At 42.1% G+C, this 23,202-nt stretch overlaps 1 long non-coding RNA gene across 1 annotated transcript; it reads right to left on the bottom strand.

Annotated features, from left to right (window-relative positions):
* Nucleotides 1–777: 777 nt before the first annotated feature.
* On the bottom strand, nt 778–16,617 carry LOC115460242. Its single transcript, XR_003940429.1, has 3 exons — nt 16,606–16,617; nt 12,907–12,912; nt 778–858 (listed from the first exon to the last, which is right to left on the bottom strand). It is a non-coding gene; the product is annotated as an uncharacterized LOC115460242 (long non-coding RNA).
* Between the last annotated feature and the right edge of the window lie 6,585 nt (nt 16,618–23,202).

Genomic DNA, 23,202 nt, shown 5'->3' with positions numbered 1-23,202 from the left:
TTCATGAAAAGATTGCAAAAATTCATTTTGCATTGAGTCTGGAGAATTAAGCACTTCTTCCAGATAGCGCATCTACCACGGTTTTAGAACAACCAGTGGAAAATAGTCAAGTGAAGTCATTAGGTAATACCCTAGATCATTTTCATGAAATCTCATTGGTTGACCTTTGTGAACTGGTTGATTCTCTTTGTCCTGCTTCATTTTTTTGATCCATGTCCTTCAAATCTATTAATGAATGTTAAGTAGCAAGTCAGGCACTTTTTTTTTTGCCTCTATTTAATAAGTCTTTGAAAAAAGGGGTGGTCCCACATAGTTGGAAAACTGCAGTCATACACTCAATTCTCAAGAACCTTACACTAGATTCTAATGAACCTGGAAACTCCAGAGCACTTTCTAATTTGCCTTTTTAAATCTAAAGTGTTAGAGAAGGTAATGTTATCAGAATTGCTTGGTTTTGTTGAAGTGCAAGGTGTGCTTTCTGATTTTCAGTCTGGCTTCAGAAAGTTCCACAGTACTGAAATATTTCTGTTGGATATTGTTAATGGTTGCTGGAAATATCTAGATAAAGGCATCAATGTTCTTTTGTTCTTGTTAGATCTAACTGCTGCTTTTGATACTTTCAATCATTCAAAGGTCCTTTTACTAAGGTGTGCTGAAAAATGGCCTGCGATAGTGTAGACGTGTGTTTTGGGCGTGCGCAGAATTATTTTTAGCGCACCTCCAAAATATGCGCTTTTTTGCCGAAAATGGATATGCGGCAAAATGCAATTCCTCACAGTCCGCATGTGTTTTTAACAATTTTGAATAGTTTTGTGTCATCTGCAGATTTAATCACCTTCCTTGTCGTTCCGATTTTCACTGTTCACCTTTCTCCAGAGAAATGGCCATTTAATCCAACCCTCTCTTTTCTATATATTAACTAGTTCCCAATCCACAATAGAACATTGCCTCCTATCCCTGCTGCAGATAACTCAAGTTAATCTTTAGTAAAAGACCCTCTAAGTCCTGCATTCCACTAAGGACTACAATTAGATCTAAAACTGGCTCTCCCTCTTGTGAGTTCTTGGACCAGTTGCTCCAAGAAACAGTCAGTTATTTTGTCTAGAAATTTTACCTCCCCAAAATTTCCTGATGTAACATTTATCCATACTATATGAAATAAGGTATACATCAATCAAAACAAAACAGAAAAATATACAAATTCAAAATAAACCACAATATATGTATATATTTGTGTAAAATAAATATTAACAACCCCAATCACACACAACACACTCACCATTTATCTAGAGAAATATTTTAAGGGTGCTCAGTTCACTCTTCAGTCACTTAACAAAGAGACTAGCTGAATCAAGAACCATCATTGCACCACTTGCATTCTCTATTCATAAGTCCATTGGCACAGGAAGTGGTATGATATCTCATTTACTGTCCACCACGGGTTTACTGATAGATCAATATATATAGACTCAAAACAATAATAGTATATAGTTGTAAGCAGAAAAATATCAGTTCCCATAAATGTCTCACCAAGGTTGGAGTGTTTGTAAATTTGTCTCTATTGTATAACACAGAATCGATGTTAACTCCCAACCAAAACATAGTGGACAATAAAAGGTTTCAGTATTTATCTTAAAACTTCATGAGTCCCCACACTGATGACTTCCATATAATCACCGTAGGGGACAAGTCTTATCTCAGTCCAGTTGAAATATAACCCATACACACCCAATGTGTAGTCCATCAACAAATGTATAGTCCAATTAATCCATGTATATCTTATCCTGACATTCCCTCTACCCAGTCCTGAGTTTCACAAAGCTTCTTCAGGAGGAAACAACAACGTCAGGATAAGATATACATGGATTAATTGGAGATTTAGAGGATTACAAAAGAGGTCCAATATATTCCTGGGCAGTATCTAAAGCCCCACATTATACTAGAAGACCTATTAGGTCAACTTCATGATTTAGGACAGATAGATCTACTCATATTAGGCCTTTACAAACAGATAAACACATGTTAGTCCAAAACAGAATTGCAGAGAGAACAGAAGAGAATGATAGAACCGAAGTGACAGGTCACCAAAGACACGGAGAGAGAGGAACAGAAAAAGGATTAGAAGTGAATCAGTGGAAGATGAGCTTTTTACCTCCCCACCTACTAGCCCTACCTCTACACCAGGCCTTGCCAGACAATTCTCTTTTTTAGAACAACTTTAGAACAGAGAACTGATATGCCTAGATCAGAGGGGCTCCATATTGGATCCTCCTATTTGGAATCAGAGAACCACACCAAGCCCATTATTGCGGGATTGTGACTTTTAAATAAAATATTATTTATAATTAATTCTATTGGAATCCATGTCTCTGGTGCCTCATTCCTCTTCTTCTGCCATCTTTTAGACACCAATATTCAAATCAGCTGCATGAGCAAAACAGGCACTACACTGAAGAACTATTCTACAATATGAACCTGACTTTCTTTCTACAGACTTTGGCCATGTCAGTTTCTATGCAGAGGCGTGTTCCTGCAACAGGTCTCAATTACATTGCAGACACATCAGTGCTGACAGAGGCAAAATAACTGTTCACAACAACTTTGTTTACTGTGCTGGGGACCTTCATGGACAAGAAGAAAACATCCATGATAGCAAGCGCCGGGTCCTTGGGCCCCCAAAGACACAACACTGGAAAACCTCACACTTTGTTATTCTAGGCTTGATCAATCTCAGCAAACTCTCTCTGTAATGTCTCAGATCTTGGCAGCACACTTCCCAGGACATGTCAGCAGATGGATGCCTCTGTACCCTCTCAGAAAGGAATTACCAACCATCACTACCCTTCACTTCCTATTGGTCACCAATCTGACAACTGGGATTTTTTAGTTCTAGTTTCTCTTGTTCTTGAGATGCTTTTGCCCCCTGCTCGTCCAGAGCTGCATAGCTGGTCTTCAGTTTGAGGGAAGATGAGTCAGGGTGTTGATTCTGCAAGCTGTTACTCTCTGATAGTCAGCCAGCTTTGTTGCTTCTTCCTCCAAGTTCAACTTCACCACCACCTCAAACTTAAGGGTCCACTGGGCTAATGACCTTATGTAATGCCTAACCTGATGGTAGGCATAGAAATTGATACCTGGCAACCAGGTGTCATTTATATCTGCGTAGGACTTAATCCCATTTTGATTGACTAAAATATCAGAAACATATTTCAGCCTTCTAGATGCTCATCTAGTCACCATCCCAACCTGCAAACATTCTCTCAGAGGAAGAACCTCCTGCTAAACCAGGTGTCTGCCTTACATCTCTTACAAGGCCAAGTCCAGGTCTTCCTTAGAGACCTTAGTAGAAAATGCTCTGGGTGACTCCAAGGAGATGCAGTGCAGAAGCAAGGAGCAAGTACCTTATAGCTAGTGGGACTAAAAGTGCCTCTTCTACAACCAGCAGGGTATAATATGTTGAATTCCTCATTATGTTTTATTGCCCACCAGGCATTATGGATGCCATATAAAGCTACTAAGAGGGGCATAATCGAACGTGAACGCCCATCTCCATGGGCGTCTATGTCCGAGAATGGGTACGTGAAGGGGCGGGACAGACCGTATTTTCGAAAAAAAATGGGCGCCCATCTTTTTTTTCGATAATACGGTTTGTGCCGGGCAAATGCATCGGATGTGTGCGGATTTGAGCTGGGCGGTTTCGTTTTTTAGCGATAATGGAAACCGAAGGCGCCCGGCTCAAAAACGAACAAATCCAAGGCATTTGGTCATGGGAGGGGCCAGGATTCGTAGTGCACTGGTCCCCCTCACATGCCACGACACCAACCAGGCACCCTAGGGGGCACTTGTAACAAGTAAAAAGAAAAAAGTAAAATACCTCCCAAGTTCATAGCTCCCTTCCTTTGGGCTTTGGGTGCTGAGCCCCTCAAATCCCCCCCAAAACCCACTGCTCACAACTCTACACCATTACCATAGCCCTTATGGTTGAAGGGGGCACCTAGATGTGGGTACAGTGGGTTTTGGGGCGGTTTGGAGGGCTCCCATTTACCACCACAAGTGTAACAGGTAGGGGGGATGGGCCTGGGTCCACCTGGCTGACGTCCACAGCACCCACTAACAACTGCTCCAGGGACCTGCATACTGCTGTGATGGAGCTGGGTATGGCATTTGAGGCTGGCATACAGGCTGGAAAAAAAGTTGTTAAAGTTGTTTTTTTTTTTATGGGAGGGGGTTAGTGACCACTGGGGGAGTTAGGGGTGGTCATCCCCGATTCCCTCTGGTGGTCAACTAGTCATTTAGGGCACTTTTTGGGGACTTGTTTGTGGAAAAAAAGGATCCAAAAAAAGTGACCTAAATTCGTGCTAAAAACGCCTTTTTTTTCGATTATCGGCCGAGGGTGCCCATCTCTCCTCGGCCGATAAACACGCCCCAGTCCCGCCTTCACCACGCCTCCAACATTCCCCCGTCAACTTTGTTCGTTCCCACGATGGAGTGTAGTTGAAGACGCCCAAAATCGGCTTTCGATTATACCGATTTGGGCGCATTTGCGAGATGGGCGCCCATCTCCCGATTTGGGACAAAATATGGGCGCCCATCACTTTCGAAAATAAAGCTGTAAATGTGCCTCTTCGGAAGATAATAGATAATCAAACACAAGATCCCCTTACTTTATCTCTATCCAAATTTGCACTTCTATAACAGATATTATTAACTTATTAGCTTTGTAGCACTATAGAAATGCTAAATAGTAGTAGTAGTAGTAACTTACAGTCTCCCCTCTTGTTTAAAATTGTGTAAATCCTTAGCAATGGAGGAATCTCTTTCAAATTCTGAAGCAGATTTATTAGATTTTCTGTTAGTGATAGTGGTTAATAATAAATAATTGGAAAGACAATGCTGCTTTAGATTATAATATGTGATGGAATATGATCTGCTTATGTAGGAAATATGAGGTTGCTCTAAGAAAATACATAGGACCTCTCTTGATCGTTATATGTCTGATTGTTTTGCATAAGGTGAATGTTGTGATGTAGCAGTATTGATGATTGATGTTTGATATTTTTGTTCATCTGTGTTGGAAAATTAATAAAGCATACTTGAACATTTAAAAAAACATCTATTGCCAGCATTCAAAAGTGAACTTACCCACCCCTGAAGGAAGAGGCTGGTATAACCAGTTGTGCTAATAGTGAAGGCGTGTTGGCATGGGGAAACCTGCGTCTTTCAGATGATACTATAATTGAAGTTTGCCCAGCTAGCCCTAACAGGCCTTCAGACATCTATCCCTGTGCTTTGCTTTTTGGCATATGCTATGAATTCATAAGCCACACCCAAGACTCATCAAACATGTAGAAACCCTTTATAAATGAAACACCTATTAGGTTATAGACTCTCTTTTTGCACGAGCTGAACAGGAGAAAAACGTATTTAAGATATATCCATGCAGCAACAAGCATTGGGTGTAATCTTATTTCAAGATAAATTTAAAAAATAAACCAAACATCTTGTATACATGAGGATGGCAATTTTATAATAGGCCCTATAACTTTTATAGCAGATACGCAAATAAATTAGGTCAGTTTATAAAGGGAACTGATCTGCATAAGTGCCTTTATAAAAATTACCCACTGAAAAGTAGCCACAAACATTTCCACCTGCTCTGAGGCTTGTGTAAATGTCCCAGTGAATTTTATATGTATCTGCACATATTTTTATTACATGTAGGTCCAAGTCTCCCTCAGCTCTGACCTCTGCTCATTTTATTTGTAACGCAGGCAGTTTTTCTTTGTGTGAAATGTTGTTTTATATGCAAAAATGCCTTATAAAATTACCTCTTTAAACAGCAGCATCATCACTAAGATAAAAGCAGTTAGTGTTGCTTATATGTATCTTAGCTCAGGACTTGCTGTTGACTATTATTATAATTTCTCTTGCACATATGCCACTGATAGCATACACAGCAATGCATCAAATAAATATATAGGGATCGATATTGGCTTAAAAGCCACTTCTAGCTGTAGGCTGAATTAATCTCAGATATTCAGTGCCAGGGCACGTGTGACTCAGGGTACTGAATGTCTGGGTATGTCCGCCGACCTGGAAGCTAACCAGGCACCAGCCAATATTCGGACCGGTGCCCAGTTAACTTGCTACAGCTGTTTTGCTGTCCTAACTTTATGTGCTTACTTAGCCAGTTAGCAGACTGATTATACTGTTAGGTTGACCCTCTGCCCAAACTCCATTTCCATCCCGTCCCTAACGTAGCTGGTTAGGGGATGGCCAGTTAGCGATGATATTCACAGTACTAACCAGTTAAGTGCTGCTGATATCAGCAGACAACTAAGTTCAGCGGGGTTTAACCCCGCAGGAGCCTCTCCTGCCCAGTTAAACCCTTTTGTATATTGACCCCATAAAAATCAGGTATACAATAAATTTGTAACACAAGTCATACACTTAGGAAGTTTCTTACCTCTATGACTTTGCAATTTGAGGGAAGAGAATGAGATGTAGGGTTGGGGCAGTTGAGATGCAAGAATGTGTTGTGGCATGTGACAGAAAATGCCCGATTTCAAACCCCCAATTGCTTCTAGGCACCCAACAATCATAAAGCCTTTTGAGGAACCAGGAGAATATAGGTAATCCTGTGCTATAGTTGCTATTGTCTAGCAGGGGCCACTGCTGGTTTGTACTGAGTACAACTCTGTGGGCACTGAAGCATGAGTGGAAGTGAGATGCTGCTGTTGATATCAGCTCATTGTAGAAGCAGCAGAAAGAAGGAAAAGCTGTGTGCAAAGGGTATACAGGCCTGGAAAGCAGTTCATGGACCTGACTGAGGAGCAGTGTGTTCGCAGGTTCAGGTTTATGAAAACAATAGTACTCCTCTGCAATCAACTGGAGGAAGATCTTGAGCCTACAACATGGAGGGGATAAGCCCTGTTGATCCATTTGAAGGTGACCACAACTGTAGCATTCCTCTGTGACAGAGTGAGACTGTCTGTGTGACAGTGTGTGTGTGAGAATGAGAGTGTGTGACAGGGCCCCCTCCCCTGTTCCTAATGCTCCTCACCCCGTTCCCTCCCCTCCTTTTCCTCCTCCTTCCCACACTTTGGGTTCCTTAAGGCTTTCAAAAGTCTATGTACCCCCATGGCCCTAACGCCCAGTATCCGGATACCCCACCGCTTTCCTCCTCACCCCTCCCCCAAGATGTAATACTTTCACGTCCTTCATTTTTAAAAAACACGTGTCCTATCTACCCTGTGTACAAATGGCCGGCATTTAGATTGTGTTCCTCTCCTAAATTTTCATTTCTTTCATTCATTCAGAACTCCCCCCCCCCCCCCCCCCGAACACTTTTGGTTCCTTCAGTCTTTTAAAACTGTCCTATGTACCCTGTGTGCTAATGGCCAGCATTGAGATTGTTTTCCTGTCCCAAATTTGCATGTCTTTCAGTCATTCACAACTCCCCCCCCCCCTTCTCCAGTTTAACACTTTCGTTTCCTTCAGTCTTTTAAAACTCTCCTATCTACCCTGTGTCCTAATGGCCAGCATTCAGATTGTTTTCCTTTCCCAAATGTTCATGTCTTTCAGTCGTTCAGAACTCCCCCCCTCCCCCCATTTAACACTTTGGGTTCCTTCAGTCTTTTAAAACTCTCCTATCAACCCTGTGTCCTAATGGCCAGCACTCAGATTGTTTTGCTTTGCCAAATTGTCTGTCACTGATGTCACTGAGGTCAGTGTGTGCCTGCCTAGCAGACCACTTCCGGCAGGCACGGTCCCAAGCACATCCTGTTGGAGGTGAGAATTATTATATAGGATAAGAATAACCACACTGGTCTATCTAGCCCAGTATCCTGCTTCCAGCAGTGGTCAATTCAGGTCACAAGTACCTGACAGAATCCCAAATAGTAGCAAGATTCATGCTACTGATCCAAGGACAAGCAGTGGCTTTCCCCATGTCTATCTCAGTAGCAGGCTACAGACGTTTCCTCCAGGAAACTGTCCAAACATTTCATTAAACATGCAGGTCATCCTGAATGTCTCTAATGTGTAACAGATGTGTTTCCAAGCTACCCAGGAGCCTACCATGATGCTTGCATCTTGTCCCAATCTGGAATTAATGAGTGTTTCCAGAGAGGCTGGATCACTGGGGGTTGGCTGTTAGGTGAGCTCAACACACCCACTCATACCCTTAAAATCACTAATAATCTTTCTCACTCTTCTCACAGATTAGTCCTCAGGGTACAAGGACCTGCCTGGAAACTGCAGCAGCCACTGCTTTTGGGAACTGCCAATCCAAACAACAGTGTTTACACATTCACTAACATCTCCTCTGCTCCTTTCCATGCAGGCTACTGAGGCAATCCCCTCTGGACATTGTTAATGACCCCCATTGTGCTGTAGAAGGTGCTGCAAAGGAGAGATACTATGAAGCACAGTGGAAAACAGGAGCTGTTATTGAACAGACCTCTGGCATCCTAAAATCTAGATTCAGGTGTTTCGACTGGTGAGGGGGGCTGATCTAGAACAGCAGCAACGTCTGCTGGTATCTTGCTGGTTCTTTTATATTGTCAAATGGCAAATGTGCTGAAAGCTACAGACTCACATACAATCACCCAGGAAGTAGATACGATGTATACCTTTAATATGATGCCAGGAGAGCAAAGAGCTATACAGCTTTTAGTTACATTTAGAGGGTCTTCATAGCAGTTCCTTGTCTCCCTTGCACAGGGAGGGGGCATGAAGGGTCAGGACTGCGGATACTTGTGGCTAGATCCCCACAGTGCATAGCAGAGCAAAAGGAAAAACACAGAAAGAAAAAAAAGCCCTAGTACAGAGTCACAATTATACTCTTGCTCTGCCCGGCCCAAAATGGACAGAACCTGGCCAGGGTGACCAATCAGAGCATGTGCACATACACAGAAAAGGAATGCTTCTGCTACCTCTTACTAATTGATAAGGGAGGTGAAGGCTCTTTAGTAAAGCTCTTTAGAAATCTATGGTAAACAAGGACATGTCAGATAGGAAAAACAGGCCAAATATGTGAGGTCAAAGGTTTCCAGCACAGCCTTGTAAGCCCAATTTTGGATAACAGAAGCAGGTCAGATTCATTCTGCATCACTCCACCTCTTGGAAATTGGGGTCACAAGTGCGCCCATATTGTGCACCTAATAAACGCATAGCTTTTGTTAGGCATGTACTTCATTGCAATATTGTTCTGATGATTGATGATTTTTGCTATACTGGGCAGTAACACAGTTCAGTTCATGATGGTCTTGCATAGAGAGCTCTCATTGTTCTCATTGCACGTTCAGTGGTCAATTCAGCTTATCTTCTCTGCAGCAGTATGAGGTAGCTGCTTCAGATTGTCATCAGTATCAGCCCCAAGTTCTGACTATCTGATGGCTGTGGTCAGCATGCTTGCAGGGCAAGTTTCATTGTTCACAGGTGAAGTGACATCCTGTGGATAAGAACAAGAACAGCAGTATCTGGACCATACTAGCTTCTTATTGTATCTAATGCTCTTTTCTGGGTTCACAATTTCTTACTGCAATCACATATACCTTTGGCCTGTCCTGCCTCAATAGAACACTCATTTGTGCCTATCTCAAAATTTCCTGTACCACCATCTCTGTTATGTGGTAAGTATTTATCTGTGCATCTGTCCCTAGCAGGAAAGTGTAAACAGTAGTGGGATACAGTACTACCCTTAATGGTACTGTCCCTTCCTGTCTGACCAGGAGAGTTGCTCCAATGTCACAACCAGACATTACCCCTGTGTCCAGAGCACAGTAAACCCATTTGTTTCAAATATGGTGTGGTTCCCCCAAGTAGACAGTTAATAACCACTAGTGAGATTGTTTCACTCAAGCCTTTCAGGGTTTGAGAGGGTGTGTTCTGGTAAGTCATTTTTGCTGAGTTTACTTAGGCATTCAATTAGTTCATCTGCTCTTGGCTGGCAGGGAATGTGGAAGGTCCAGGTGATCTCAGGATCAGCGGCCCAGTGTTGTGTGGGCTGCCCATTAAAGAGACTTCCTTCACTGGAGCAAAGTTCTCTTGGTGCTCCAAATTTTGTGGTTGGTGTTCTTCTGGTTATATGTGGCCTTGGGAGGCAACTGTTCTCAGATATGGACCCATGGCTGTTACATCACATGACTCCTTGTTGTCTCCTGGTAGAATCCCAGTTGTGTTTGTCTTTCAGGTCTCATTTGCATGGGTGCTATGCAGAGTGTGGAAATTAGGCGTGGGCGTCAGTGGTCACCTCTTCATGGCTGTACAATGATTGCAGTTCGACACTGCTGCTTCTGTGGTGTGTGTTGTGAAGATAGACACACCCTTTAGCATGACTGGCTTTAAGGAGTGTAGTTTGATGATAGATGCATCCCTTATCCTTATGGTCTACTGGCGCATCTTCTCTTCTCCTGCTCATGCCACTTACTATGGCTGACTCACATCTTTGTTTTTCAGTCTGAGGGCCATGGCATCAGGCCTTCAGTGGGGTAGATGACTATTTTGTCTTCCAGTACTAGGTGCAGGATAAATATCACTCTAATCTTCACTTCAGTGTATTGGCTGGACGTGCAATTGTCTTTCTGGTAGAGGATACCTTCCTCTGATGGTTGAAAGGTTACAGCTACTCATACTTGGTCCTCTTTGGTAGCTGTTGCTGATTTGCTGGCAAACTGTCTTGCAGCTTCCAGTTCAGCAGGTAATCCTTTACCTGATGGGTTCTCACATGGTACGGCCTTGGTGTGTGTGTGTGTGTGTGAAGAAAACACACTTTCCCTGCAATTAATTTCTCTCACAGATGCTGCCTGCCTCTGTCTGCAAAGCGAACAGGGCCACCACCCTTGGTTAGGTGTGGTCTTCAAACTGTTAATGTAGCTGGTGTGCTTTCAGATTACTAAGTACTGCTGTGTCCCTTCTATGGTGTTTCACTACAGAAAACAATTTTTCCTTTGCAAATTTGGCCTGTCCTATTAGAATAACTTTTAAATCTGCATAGTCTGCTTGTACTATGACAGTACATTTGGTCAGAGGTGCAGAGCATTCCTGTTTCCCATCTAACAATATTTTATCTGCTGTCTGCATTTTGTTAACTAAGAGACAGATTTCCAGCTTTATGTTATCTTTATTTTGTTCTCATTGGCATGCCATAATCTGTTTTATTGTCGACCCATGCTTCTTGCTTAACCCAGTAGTGTGGAGGTCCATCACTGTCTAACGTAATATCCTGCTTTACTAGCCTTGAATTGTAATCACCTTCTGGTTCAGCGCTTTGTTCTCTCTGACTAGAACTCAGAACCAAAGAACTAAATAACTTGGAAGTGCCCTGCTTGTTGCATTTCATACATCGATTCACTATATAACAATCAAATAAATCATGTTCTCTCTCTCTATTATCAGCCTTTTTCATGGCAGGGTCCAGCCCTGTGATTAGGAGCATATTTGTCTCTGTTAGAAAGCAAACCTGAGCTTCTAAATTTGTAATCCACTCATCTCATTGTTCAAGCTTTTCAGTTGTGATTGCTAATTCTTCTCTTGAGAACATATGTGCATATTCTAGAATGCAAATCTTGCCTGCCAATTCTGGGATTATGTCTTAAACAGCTTCAAATCGTTCTCAGACAGTTTCAACCCCTCAGTAATCAGGAAAACCCATCCTAAGTTTCCAACTGCTTTGCATTCTGCCTTCTGCTTCCCCAGGTTCAGAGTTTGAATTGCAGCTTTACCCCCTCAGGGTTAACTTCTGCATCAAACCCAGGACAGATCATAGTAGCTGCCCATTTTCCTATGCTTTTAGCCACTGAGGTCCATGAGCCGCCATAGGACGACTCAGGGATAGTGCTCCTCTTCTTCCCTGCCATTTAGTACCCCACCTAAACTTAGACATGACTATCCAGCTTATAATCGAAAGTAATCGCCGGCTATTTCCCGACACAAATCGGGATATGGCTGGCGATTTTGCAAAAGTGGCGAAAAGCGTATAATCGAAAGCTACATTTTTGATAGCTTTGCCGCTTTCCCTTCGCCTCGCCGGCGAAAGTTCAAAGGGGTGTGTTGGCGGCGAAGCGAAGGCGGGACATGGGCAGGCTTGGGCGTGGCTACCAGATGGCCGGCTTTCGCGGATAATGGAAAAATAAAACCCGGCGATAAGCAGTATTTCGCCGGGTTTACTTGGTCCTTTTATTTTCACGACCAAGCCTCAAAAAGGTGCCCCAACTGACCAAATGACCACCGGAGGGAATGGGGGATGACCTCCCCTTACTCCCCCAGTGGTCGCCAATCCCCCCCCACACTAAAATTATTAAAATACAAACCTTTTTTGCCAGCCTGTATGCCAGCCTCAAATGTCATACCCAGCACCCTGAGAGCAGTATGCACGTCCCTGGAACAGTTGTTGTTGGTTGCAGCCAGGCTTATATTCGGTAAAACACGATTTGAAAGTGCCAAACCCCTCCGAGAAAAACTGCATTGGCTCCCAATTAAAGAACGCATTACCTTCAAAATTTGCACCCTGATCCACAAAATTATCTACGGCGTAGTCCCAGGATACATGATAAACCTCATAGATCTGCCAAACAGGAATAGATCCTGATCATCTCGAACATACCTAAACTTCCACCACCCATACTGCAAAGGACTTAAATACAAAGCAACCTATGCATCCAGCTTCTCATATATTTTTTTTATTTTTCTTACATTTGTACCCCGTGCTTTCCCACTCATAGCAGGTTCAATGCGGCTTACATATTATATACAGGTACTTATTTGTACCTGGGGCAATGGAGGGTTAAGTGACTTGCCCAGAGTCACAAGGAGCTGCCTGTGCCTGCAGTGGGAATCGAACCCAGTTCCCCAGGACCAAGTACAAAACTATGGAACGCACTGCCAAAAGGTGTGAAAACAATCTACGACCATCTAAACTTCAGGAAATCACTAAAAATCTACTTGTTCAAAAGGGCATACCCGATTGACCCAACATAGATGCCAACACTCTGCAACACAGCAAACCCAACAATCGTATTGGACACTATTTAACCTTCCCTCTCTTTGACCCCATTGTGCCTGAAACAAACGGACCTTATTCAACCACAATATCACCTTGTATTTGTTTCTCTACCGGTCTTGGCAAACGCCTTACGGTTCTATGTAAGCCACATTGAGCCTGCAAATAAGTGGGAAAATGTGGGATACAAATGTAACAAACAAATAAATAAATAATTCATTATAATTTAGGTCTCCCTCTGGTTAACCTGAAAAGGCTTCAGTGGGTACAGAATACATAGATCAGATTTTTAGAAGGGGTAGTTAAATGGGATCATATGATCTCTGCTATTGAGGCATCAACACTGGTTTCTGTTGATAGCCGAGGTATGATTTAAAATAATCTGTATGGTATATCCTGCTTGGCTGTTCTGCCCCTATTTAAGGCAGGTTGCCTATTGACTATATGTATATATTAGACATTGCTTATAGCCAGGTTCAATCCATGTCTTTAAATAGGATAGGACTACAAATCTTTGTCATTCTATAGTTCTCTGTAATAGGCTCTTCCTGAGCACATGTCCCAGTTCCCTGTGTCTTATAGGATTCATCCTATTGACTAGCTTGATTCTCTAAGCTATCTGGGTAGTTTGTCCCCCTTCTCTCTCCATCAAGCAGGGGAATCTGTCTTCAGCATGTTTCTCTATGAACTGTAATCTAACACTGTACCTTGCTGCATGAACCTTTCAAAACCTTTGTAACATCATCAAATGTTTCTCAGTTTAAAAGTATTTAAAGCATCTACTCTCTCAGCACAGTGCTTGACTCTTGTTCAACACTTCAAAACTGTAAGTCATTTCCTTTGTTTGATTATGCATTAAAGAAGATTTTGGTTCAAGAGTTCTGGTCTTCACAGTGATGTTCTATACTCTGGTTTAACTGACAGTCTAGCTTAGTGTTCTGTGTCAGCACTTTTGCAAGGACTATAACATTGGCATTGAGGCGTACCCCCATATCTGATGGAAAGGCTTCAGTCATATATTCTAGCCAGGCCGCTGAGATTGTCCCAAAACGGGCTGTTGGAATTGCCATTTCTGGGATTTGTTTGACCTCTAATTTTTTTTGGGGGGGAGGGCAGAGATGGACTGAAGGAAGCAACGTATTCCCTCCCCTGGTGCGTTAAAAACAATACCTTTGCTGGCAGAGATGCCAAAGCCCTGCCAGTCAAAGAAATTCATTGCCTGGCTGCTCCCCTCCTCCTAGCACTGCTGCCATAACCCAGAAGTCAGCGGGATGCTTCCAGTCACCAACTCTTGGACTCCCCAAGCATGCTCAGTGCTTGTGTGAACTGAGCATGTGCGAGGAGTTCAAGCATCGGCAGCTGGAGGTACCCCACTGACTTTTGGTTTACTGCTGCAGTGCAAAGTAGAGAGGAGTGGCTTGGTATCAAATTTCTTTGGCTGGCAGGGCGTTGGCATCCCCGCCAGCCATTTAATAAGTGCAGAACAGGCTACTCCAGTGGTCCAGAGTGGTTGAATGGCTCCTCCTCTTCTTGTGTGAAGAATTAAGCTATCCCAGATTCCATAAATATCTGAGGGCATGGTTATCTGAGCAGCATTTGGGATGGGAACCTGAGGTTCTGTTTAATGGGAATGATCAGGGTTGAGTTGCTGGTTGGGAAGGAATTAGGACTAGGTTTTAAAGGGTTTTATCTATATGCTGATTTTATTTATATTTATATATAACAAAAGAGAGGGAACAAAGTACCAACTAAAGTCCAAACAAAAAAACAGCACCACGGGCCTTTAAAAATGGAACACAGTTGTTTAATGAATGAGCCTTGACAAAAAGACCCGACACGGGCCGTGTTTCGGTGACTAGCACCTGCGTCAGGGGTCTACATAGAATACAAAACACAGAAATAATATATTTTTTAAAACTTTTTAACATATAATGAATAAAACCAAAGATTAATATTTAGACTCATCAAGCATACATATATAAGCCTATATAAACACCTAACATAGTAACATAGTAGATGACGGCAGAAAAAAGACCTGCACGGTCCATCCAGTCTGCCCTAAAGCATTTAATATTTTAACATTCTCATATATTATTATATACTAATTTGAAAATAAATGGATAATTAATCAAAACAAAAATGGTAACTCACCACAGTGATGACGTGGAAAACTTGGGGAATAACTCGAATATATTCCTCTACAATATATTATTCCTTACTTTTGGACAAAAGCTTTTTCATATATTAATATTATATGTTTAAAATGCTTATTTTAATTATTTATAATATATTTTATAAAAAGGTCATATTATATAATACTGGCTATAAATAAATTTCATATTCATAAAAGCTTAAACTAACAGGTCAAAAATAATTTTTTTAAAAACATTTTAAAATGTACAATAAATTTCAAACATTACACTGATAATATTATAAACCTTCAAAAACATTCAAACCAGCAGAGAAATGAATAAATATATAAATCCCCAAGTTTTCCACGTCATAACTGTGGTGAGTTACCATTTTTGTTTTGATTAATTATCCATTTATTTTCAAATTACTATATAATAATATATGAGAATGTTAAAATATTAAATGCTTTAGGTGTTTATATAGGCTTATATATGTATGCTTGATGAGTCTAAATATTAATCTTTGGTTTTATTCATTATATGTTAAAAAAAATTTTAAAATATATTATTTCTGTGTTTTGTATTCTATGTAGACCCCTGATGCAGGTGCTAGTCACCGAAACATGGCCCGTGTCGGGTCTTTTTGTCAAGGCTCATTCATTAAAGAACTGTGTTCCATTTTTAAAGGCCTGTGGTGCTGTTTTTTAATTTATATTTATAACAGCTGCAGGTATTATAGGCATTTTTATGTAACCAGGAAGTAAGTCTGATCAGTAGCCTAGTGGTTAGTACAGTGGACTTTAAAGCAAGGGACCCAGGTTCAAATCCCACTTCAACTTTGTTTTTGTGAGCCCTCCAGGAACAGAAAAAAACCTACTGTACCTAAATATATAAGCTACCTGCAAGCCTGAAGGCTATTGAAGTGGTGTACATTCATGTGCAGTAGGTATTTTTTTGTTCCTGGAGGGCTCACAATTGCAAAATAAGAATTAGTGGGATTTGCACCCGGGTCCCATTGTTTAAAGTCCACTACACTAACCACTAGGTTGCCCCTCAGCTCTGCAGGGACATTTGTGTGGCCATTCTTGTAGGAATGCATCCAGACAGACGTCCTTGTCCTGGTTTTTTTGGCGTTCATATGTTGGACGTTCCAGTTTGTAAAACGGTTGTTCATGCTGAACGTCCTCAGCACATGGATGTCCATCTGATGTGTTTTCAAACAGGAAATCCTGGCATATTTCCTGTTGGAAAATACACGTGAGATGGTTTTCCTTTTTGGACGTTATGAGCTGGACGTCACTGTTCTGACTTGGACGTCCTTTTGAAAATGCCCCTCCATCTGTACTAAGAAATGATGCATTTATCATTAAGCTCTAACTGTATGAATATCTACTTAAAAAATCTTAACTTTCCTGCTTTCCTTCTTCTCGTAATAGTTTTGGAGTAAAGAGGGATTTCTGAGCTTTAATGGACTGATAAATATGTCTCCTAACAGTAGGAGTAGGGGGCATGGAAAGAAAAGAGAGACAGTGAGTAAAATTAACACTGTGCATTCCTGCATTCAGTTGCTGGTCTGGGTTTATCTATGAGCCTGTGCTGGTGCCGTACTCTCTACAGACACCTGAAGTATCAGCTGGAGAACAAGCTCACTGTTCTGGATCCTGCTGAAGATGTAAAGGCAGAGTTGTGCTGCTGTATTTCTAGTTAGGGAGTTCCAGAACAAAAGCATTTAGAGTGGAAAAGAAAATAATATATTTCTTTAGTGCTGATAGTGTCTGTAACAGTATTCAGAGCAAACATATGTAGGACAATCAAGGCACATGATGAACAAGTTATACAAGACAGACAAGCAAAATAATAGAAAACATGATACAGTATAATCTGAAGACTCAGCAAAGAAGTAACCAATTATCCTTGATATTTCTTTACCGTAGACATCTTTTTGACCATGTATAAAGTAGTTCAGTGTATAGAAGATGAGATTAATTTCTTTTTCCTCTGAATATATTCCTTGTTTTGTCCCATAAACACTTACCAACATGTCTGTTAAGAGGGATGAATATAAGCAGGGTTTGTGAGCTTAGATGAGGAGAGAGCTGTTTAGTCCTAAAATTCCTAAAATATAGAATATGACAGCAGATTTATTCTATCCATTTTAACTTGTGCTGCAGGGCAATAGATCAGGGTTTCGCCAGACATCACCTCTGCTTGTGTTTTCAAAAACAACATGGAATATGGAAGAAAGTGTGAGATTAGACAGGCAAAGCTTCTTATACTCATGATGCAGGTAATCTTTGAAAATGGGCTATCTCAGATTTTTTATCTGCAGGTGTGATCAGTCCCTTGAGGCTGGGGATGTGCAGCTCCAAGGGCCCATAAAAAGATTGAGGGGATACCTCTCTTGAATTCCAGTTGCTAGCAGAGATGCCAAGGAGGAGCAATTTTTTGAGAGAGAGATTAAGCAAGCGCCCCAGCCCCACCCCACTCTGCCTCCTAGTTCCACCTACTGACCCACTTCTACCTCACAGTCATTCCAGAAAATACTTGGATGAGAAAAGAGATGCATTGCCTCGTGTACTGTGCAAGGGTTCAGGTTTATTTGATATACACCTCTATAACAAAGGTCTAAGCAGTTTACACTCAAAATAATTCAATAAAAAAAGGAGGGGGTCAATTAAAAACAAAACAAAGACAATAAAAGGCAAGACAGTGATACAAGAGCATAATAGGAAGAGGAAAAATTACAAGAAGTCATAGGAAGGGAGTTGCAAGCCAACTGGAAAAAAGTAAAGGGGTCAATATTCAAAACAAGTTAACTGGCTAGAAACAGCTCCTGGTTAAATTGCTTTTTCAGGGCTATCCACTGATAATCAGCAGCACTTAACTGGTTAGTGCCCCTGAATATCACCACAGACCAGTAAACTGAAAGACAGTTATTTTGTGGGAGGTCTGGGGGTGGAAAATGACATTCTTTTTCTACCTTTGTTGTCTGATGATTTTATTTTTCTAATCATATTGATCCCAGTCTCTGGTTCTGTTTTCTTCTGCATTCCCTCTTAATTTGGATTCCAGGGCCTCCTGTCTATCTGTCTATTTGCTATTTTTTTTCTCTCCACCTGCCTTTTTTTACTTCCTATGCTACATTCATCTTTCATAAATCACTATTCACTCAATTGGAGTAGATTTCATGTGGGGGCACTCATATATAGTACAATATTCTAAGATCCCAGCGCTGGAATAAATATTTGACACTGTTCAAAAATTCACAATGTTAATAAAACAACCATTTGTAGCCATGTGTGTGAATTCTGACCCATTAGTGGTAACTCATTTCACATGAGATTCTCCTCATGATTTGCCTTACTGTTCAGTGTTTAAGTAATAGGAGTCGATGAAGAGTAGCTGATCTTAGTGCTGGGATCTTAGAATATTATACGACATCCATCTTTGGTATTCATCTTTCACATCTAACATATTTCCCCTCTCTCTTCTCACTTGCCCTCCCTCCATATCTAGCATAACTTCCCCTCCCTTTTCCTTTGCCTTCCCTTCATGTTCTGCATATCTCTTTTTTCTCTTTTCCCTTGCCCTCCTTCCATTAGATCTTAGGGGAGCATATAATTTGATTTGCATCTAGGAGGGTGATGATTGGAAGACAGCATTCAATACCAAGGATGTCCTTCAAAAGTTTGCCAACAATTTCATTCGTGACTTACTGTACAAATGTGTTCTGGTATATCTAAATGACATCCTGATATTTTACCGCACACTGGAACAACATTGAGAACACATCAAGCTGGTACTACAATGCCTACGCAAAAACCAGCTGTTTGTCAGGTTGGAAAAATGCATTTTCAAGTGCACTAAATTACCCTTTTTGGCATATATCATCTCTGATCAAGGTCTACAGATGGATCCGGCTAAGCTCTCCAATATTCAAGATTGGCCATGCCCCCCAGGCGCCGGGAACGTCAAAGATTTGGGGGGTTCGCAGACCTTGGCTCCGGTGTTCCAGTTCCAGAGCTCCAGTCCTCAGCTCTGCTGTTCCAGTCCCGGTGTTCCAGTCTCCAGCTCCGCAGCTTCTGCCTTCAGTCCCAGCATTCCTGCTCCCCGTCTTTGTGGTCCAGTCTCCTAGGACTTCTTTCTGGGCCCCCCATGGGACCTCCTCTGCCAGGCAGTGACTCATCTGCCATCAGTTGGGGCCTTCTGACCCCTAGGTTGTGAACCTAATGACGGTCCAAGGGCTCACTCATCTTGAACTGTGATACTGCACATGTTCCTATTCCCAGTTCCACATCCCTTGCAGTTGTACAGTTTAGATTTTTAATGCAGAGTTTATAAAATACCGACTTAGGTCAGTTATGCATGTAACTACTGATTAGTGTCAATTAATACCAATTATAGCCAATAATTGGTTTTTAATGCCAATTAGCAGCTAATCATTCTATTAAGTCACACACATAACTGACACTGTTCCAGTGGCGTAGCCACAGGTGGGCTTGGGTGGGCCAGGGCCCACCCATTTATGGCTCAGGCCCACCCAACAGTAGCACATGTTTAGTGGTAACTGGTGGGAATCCCAAGCTCTGCCAGCTGGAGATTTCCCCTGATGGTAACAAAAAAGCTACTATCCATGACACCGGCACCTGCTCATGCTCAGTTTTCAGTGCATGCTTGCTGCCAAGGTGGAAAGAAGCATTTTCCCACCAGCTGAGATCTTTTTTTTTTTTTGGGGGGGGGGGGGAGAACACTTGGTGCCCATCCAATTCTTGCCTAGGCCCACCCAAAATATGTTGTCTGGCTACGCCCCTGCACTGTTCTATAACTTGCACATATAACTTTGCACGATAAGCATAAAATTGTGCATACAAGTTTATAGAATTATGGGGTTAATGCATATTCATGGTAGATATCCTGAAAACCAGATGGGCTGGTTATATCATGAGGACTGGGTTGAGAAGCTCTTCACCAGCCGGCCAGTTTTCCTTGGCAATTCTGCAAGAAGAAGCAATTCCATGAGAATAACCTCCCTTTCCAAGCCCCTTCCTCAAAGAGCTAGGGTAGGTATTTCAACAAGCACCCATCTCATCATCCTTGTTCAGTATGAACTGTTGGTTTCTGTTTTCCCCACCTCCCAATGTAGGATCTATTTCAGCTGTACTACTAAATAGTACCACCTGCAGTCTGGTAAAACACAAGCTCCCTCTTTCTCTACTCCTATACAAATCATTTCCTCCTTCATACCAACTCCCTAAGGACCCTTATGAGCAGCACCTACAATAGATCCATCAACCGGGGCATCATGTTCATCTTAATTATTGCTATACATCCCCAATAAGACAAACACTCCTCATGCCATTTACCCATGTCTGCCTTTATGCCTCGAAACACAGTATAATTATACTCTTATACTCTATCCAAGTCCACCCACTGCACCGGGGGGGGGGGGGGGGGGGGGGGGGAGGAGGTCTCCAAAAGCATTAGTTTGGTGCATACCATGATAGTAATGCTTCTTACTCCTAAGCAAGGATGGATGATGCTCGCATAGTAAGACTGTATACAAGACCCTCACAGACCTTCAGTCTGACACAGCATGGCAGTTCTAATGAATTCAATGTAAACATATTCTGCATTCACAAAAACCCCTATCTCCCTCCCAACAGCAGATGCAGATAAGAACTAACACATTTCTCCATGTTACCATACAAAAAAAGGAAATTCTGATTCTCATGCCATCTGAATAATAGTAAAACAAGGGAGCAGCGGGATCAACAGGACTCTTCCAACAAACCCCTTTCTCTTCCCTCCCTTTCCCCATGGTCTAGCAACTCTCCATCCTCTCTCTCTCTCTCTCTCTCTCTGTCTCTCTGTCCCCTACCCCCTATGTGCAGCTTCGGTATTCAGTGGCTCAGAAGGAAGGGCAGCAGCAGCAGGAAACCCAGAATGAGATGCGGCTACATAAACCCGAATGCTGTGCTCCTTCCCAGGTTGCATGAGCACCAACCTACACTTAGCAGGCTTTAACTTCTGCTGGCTCTGGTGTACCCCTGGTCCTTATCCACCCTCCCTCCCCTCTCTGAACATAAATCAAGTCCTAGACCAAGCCCCCCCCCCCCCCCACCCTATCTGTGGAAGCTACCCTAGGCCTATCTTGAATCTCTCTGGTGGTCTAAGGGTTCCTATGGAAAGGAATGATACCCATTTGCTCCTGCCCATTGTGACTCTTGCCTCCAAGTGGCCACCGTGACCACTACCGATTGTCTTGCCAGGGAACCTATGGGAGTAGAGGGTGGGGGGTTCAGGCTGGGGTTCAATTTGTCCTCAAGTTCATGCATATTCATTGTGGATATCCTGAAAACCTGACTGTCTGGGGTGCCTCCAGGACCAGGTTTGGGAAACACTGGCCTACACCTGCTCTCAATAGGTATAAAGGTCTGTGCATAGATTAATGTATTTTATCATCTCCATGCATAATTGTGAATTTCATCCATGCTTTGACCAAACTCCACCCCCGTACATGCCTACCTGCAAGTACATACCTGCATGTTATGTCACATACTTTTATGCCAGTAGTATTATATAAAAGGCCACATACACCTGAAAATGACTTTAAAATTGTTCAGGGTCTACCACACTTCCATTGTTATTTGTGTTTGTCTTCTGCAGTCCTATTCACAACCCTTCCTCTTTAAACATAGAACAGAAATATTTGTTAAGCAATTCTACCTTTTCCTTATCAGTTTCTGTATTCCTACTACTTATCATTTCTATAGTGCTACCAGGTGTACACAGTGCTGTACAATTATATACAGGTACTTTATCCCTATTTTTTTTTTTCTTTTCTACCTGGGACAATGGAGGGTTAAGTGACTTGCCCAGGGTCATAAGGAGCTGTAGTGGGAATTGAACCCAGAATCTCAGCCCACTGTACTAAACGCTAGGCTACTCCTCCACTTGTATTCCTCCCCTTCGTTACCTTACTGAGCTGTAACGGCATAAGCAGTCAATCAGTGACTTGGTTTCTCTGTGCTGTTTAAATCGGGTATAACAATGCTGTTTTTTTACTGACTTGATGATGAAAGGATAATTCTTAAAAGTTAGGCACAACTGGATTGTTAGTCCAATACAAAGGTCAATTGTTTGTTGACTCTTAGTTGCATATTTCAAAATGAAAACATTTAATTCAAAAATTTGGTATAAAAGTGAATTTGTATTAAGTAATGTAAACCTATATGCTAGAACAGAATTCCCCCAAAATTTCTAATCCCTGCCACAGAATCTACTCTTGGGTTGTAGCAGGAAATGTGAGAGGGAGTGTGCCTTGACCATAGCATGGGCAACTGGTCATCAAGACAGGCATAGTTCTGTTCTCAATGTCAAGAGTGGTTTGCCTTTTTGCAAGGATGATGAAACATTTAATTGCTGAGGAGACCTTAGGCGTGGCAGGAGGATGACAAGTGTTTTCTTGCACTCTTGTGCAATGTGCTATTCTCAGCTTTAATGCTACCCCCCACCTCATTTGACTCTCACAGCAAGAAAAGGGAATGGAAAACCCATGTTCCTTTGTGTTAGGATGTTGTGTGTTTCACATCTGCCCACAGATCCAAAGGAAAGCTGAACCAGTCCTGGCTTTTCTCAGCTCCTGTTTCAAAGCACTTTGAGAGTTTTTCATTAGGAGACAGAGGCACCTGGAGATAAAAGAAACAGGATCAGGTCACCTAAACAGGTAGACTGGTAGTCACATGGCTGTAGCCTTTTCAAAAATGAAAGTGCAGCTTTAGTATATCAATTGTTTGTGAAATATGAGTGAACCTCCAGAGCACAAACAACTATAGTATCTCCATGATAATGAGTACACTGCTGCCAAGGTTTTGGTGGGAGGGCCAAGTAAAAGAGGCTGAAGCTGCAGACAGCTGGAAGTTGTACAAAAGAACATCAGAGTTTTGCAAACTGTGCCTCACCCTCCCTCAGATCAAGGTGTGTCTGTGGGCGATGGCTTCAGTAAAGCCTTGGGAAAGAAGAACCAAGTGATCACCTTCCTGCAGGCTCTTTCACTCATTCCCTGATTTA

This window comes from Microcaecilia unicolor, chromosome 1 (assembly GCF_901765095.1).
Source record: "Microcaecilia unicolor chromosome 1, aMicUni1.1, whole genome shotgun sequence".
Classification (NCBI taxonomy): domain Eukaryota; kingdom Metazoa; phylum Chordata; class Amphibia; order Gymnophiona; family Siphonopidae; genus Microcaecilia; species Microcaecilia unicolor.
The sequence above is the reverse complement of the archived record's forward strand: the minus strand, read 5'-3'. Positions and strand labels throughout refer to the sequence as shown.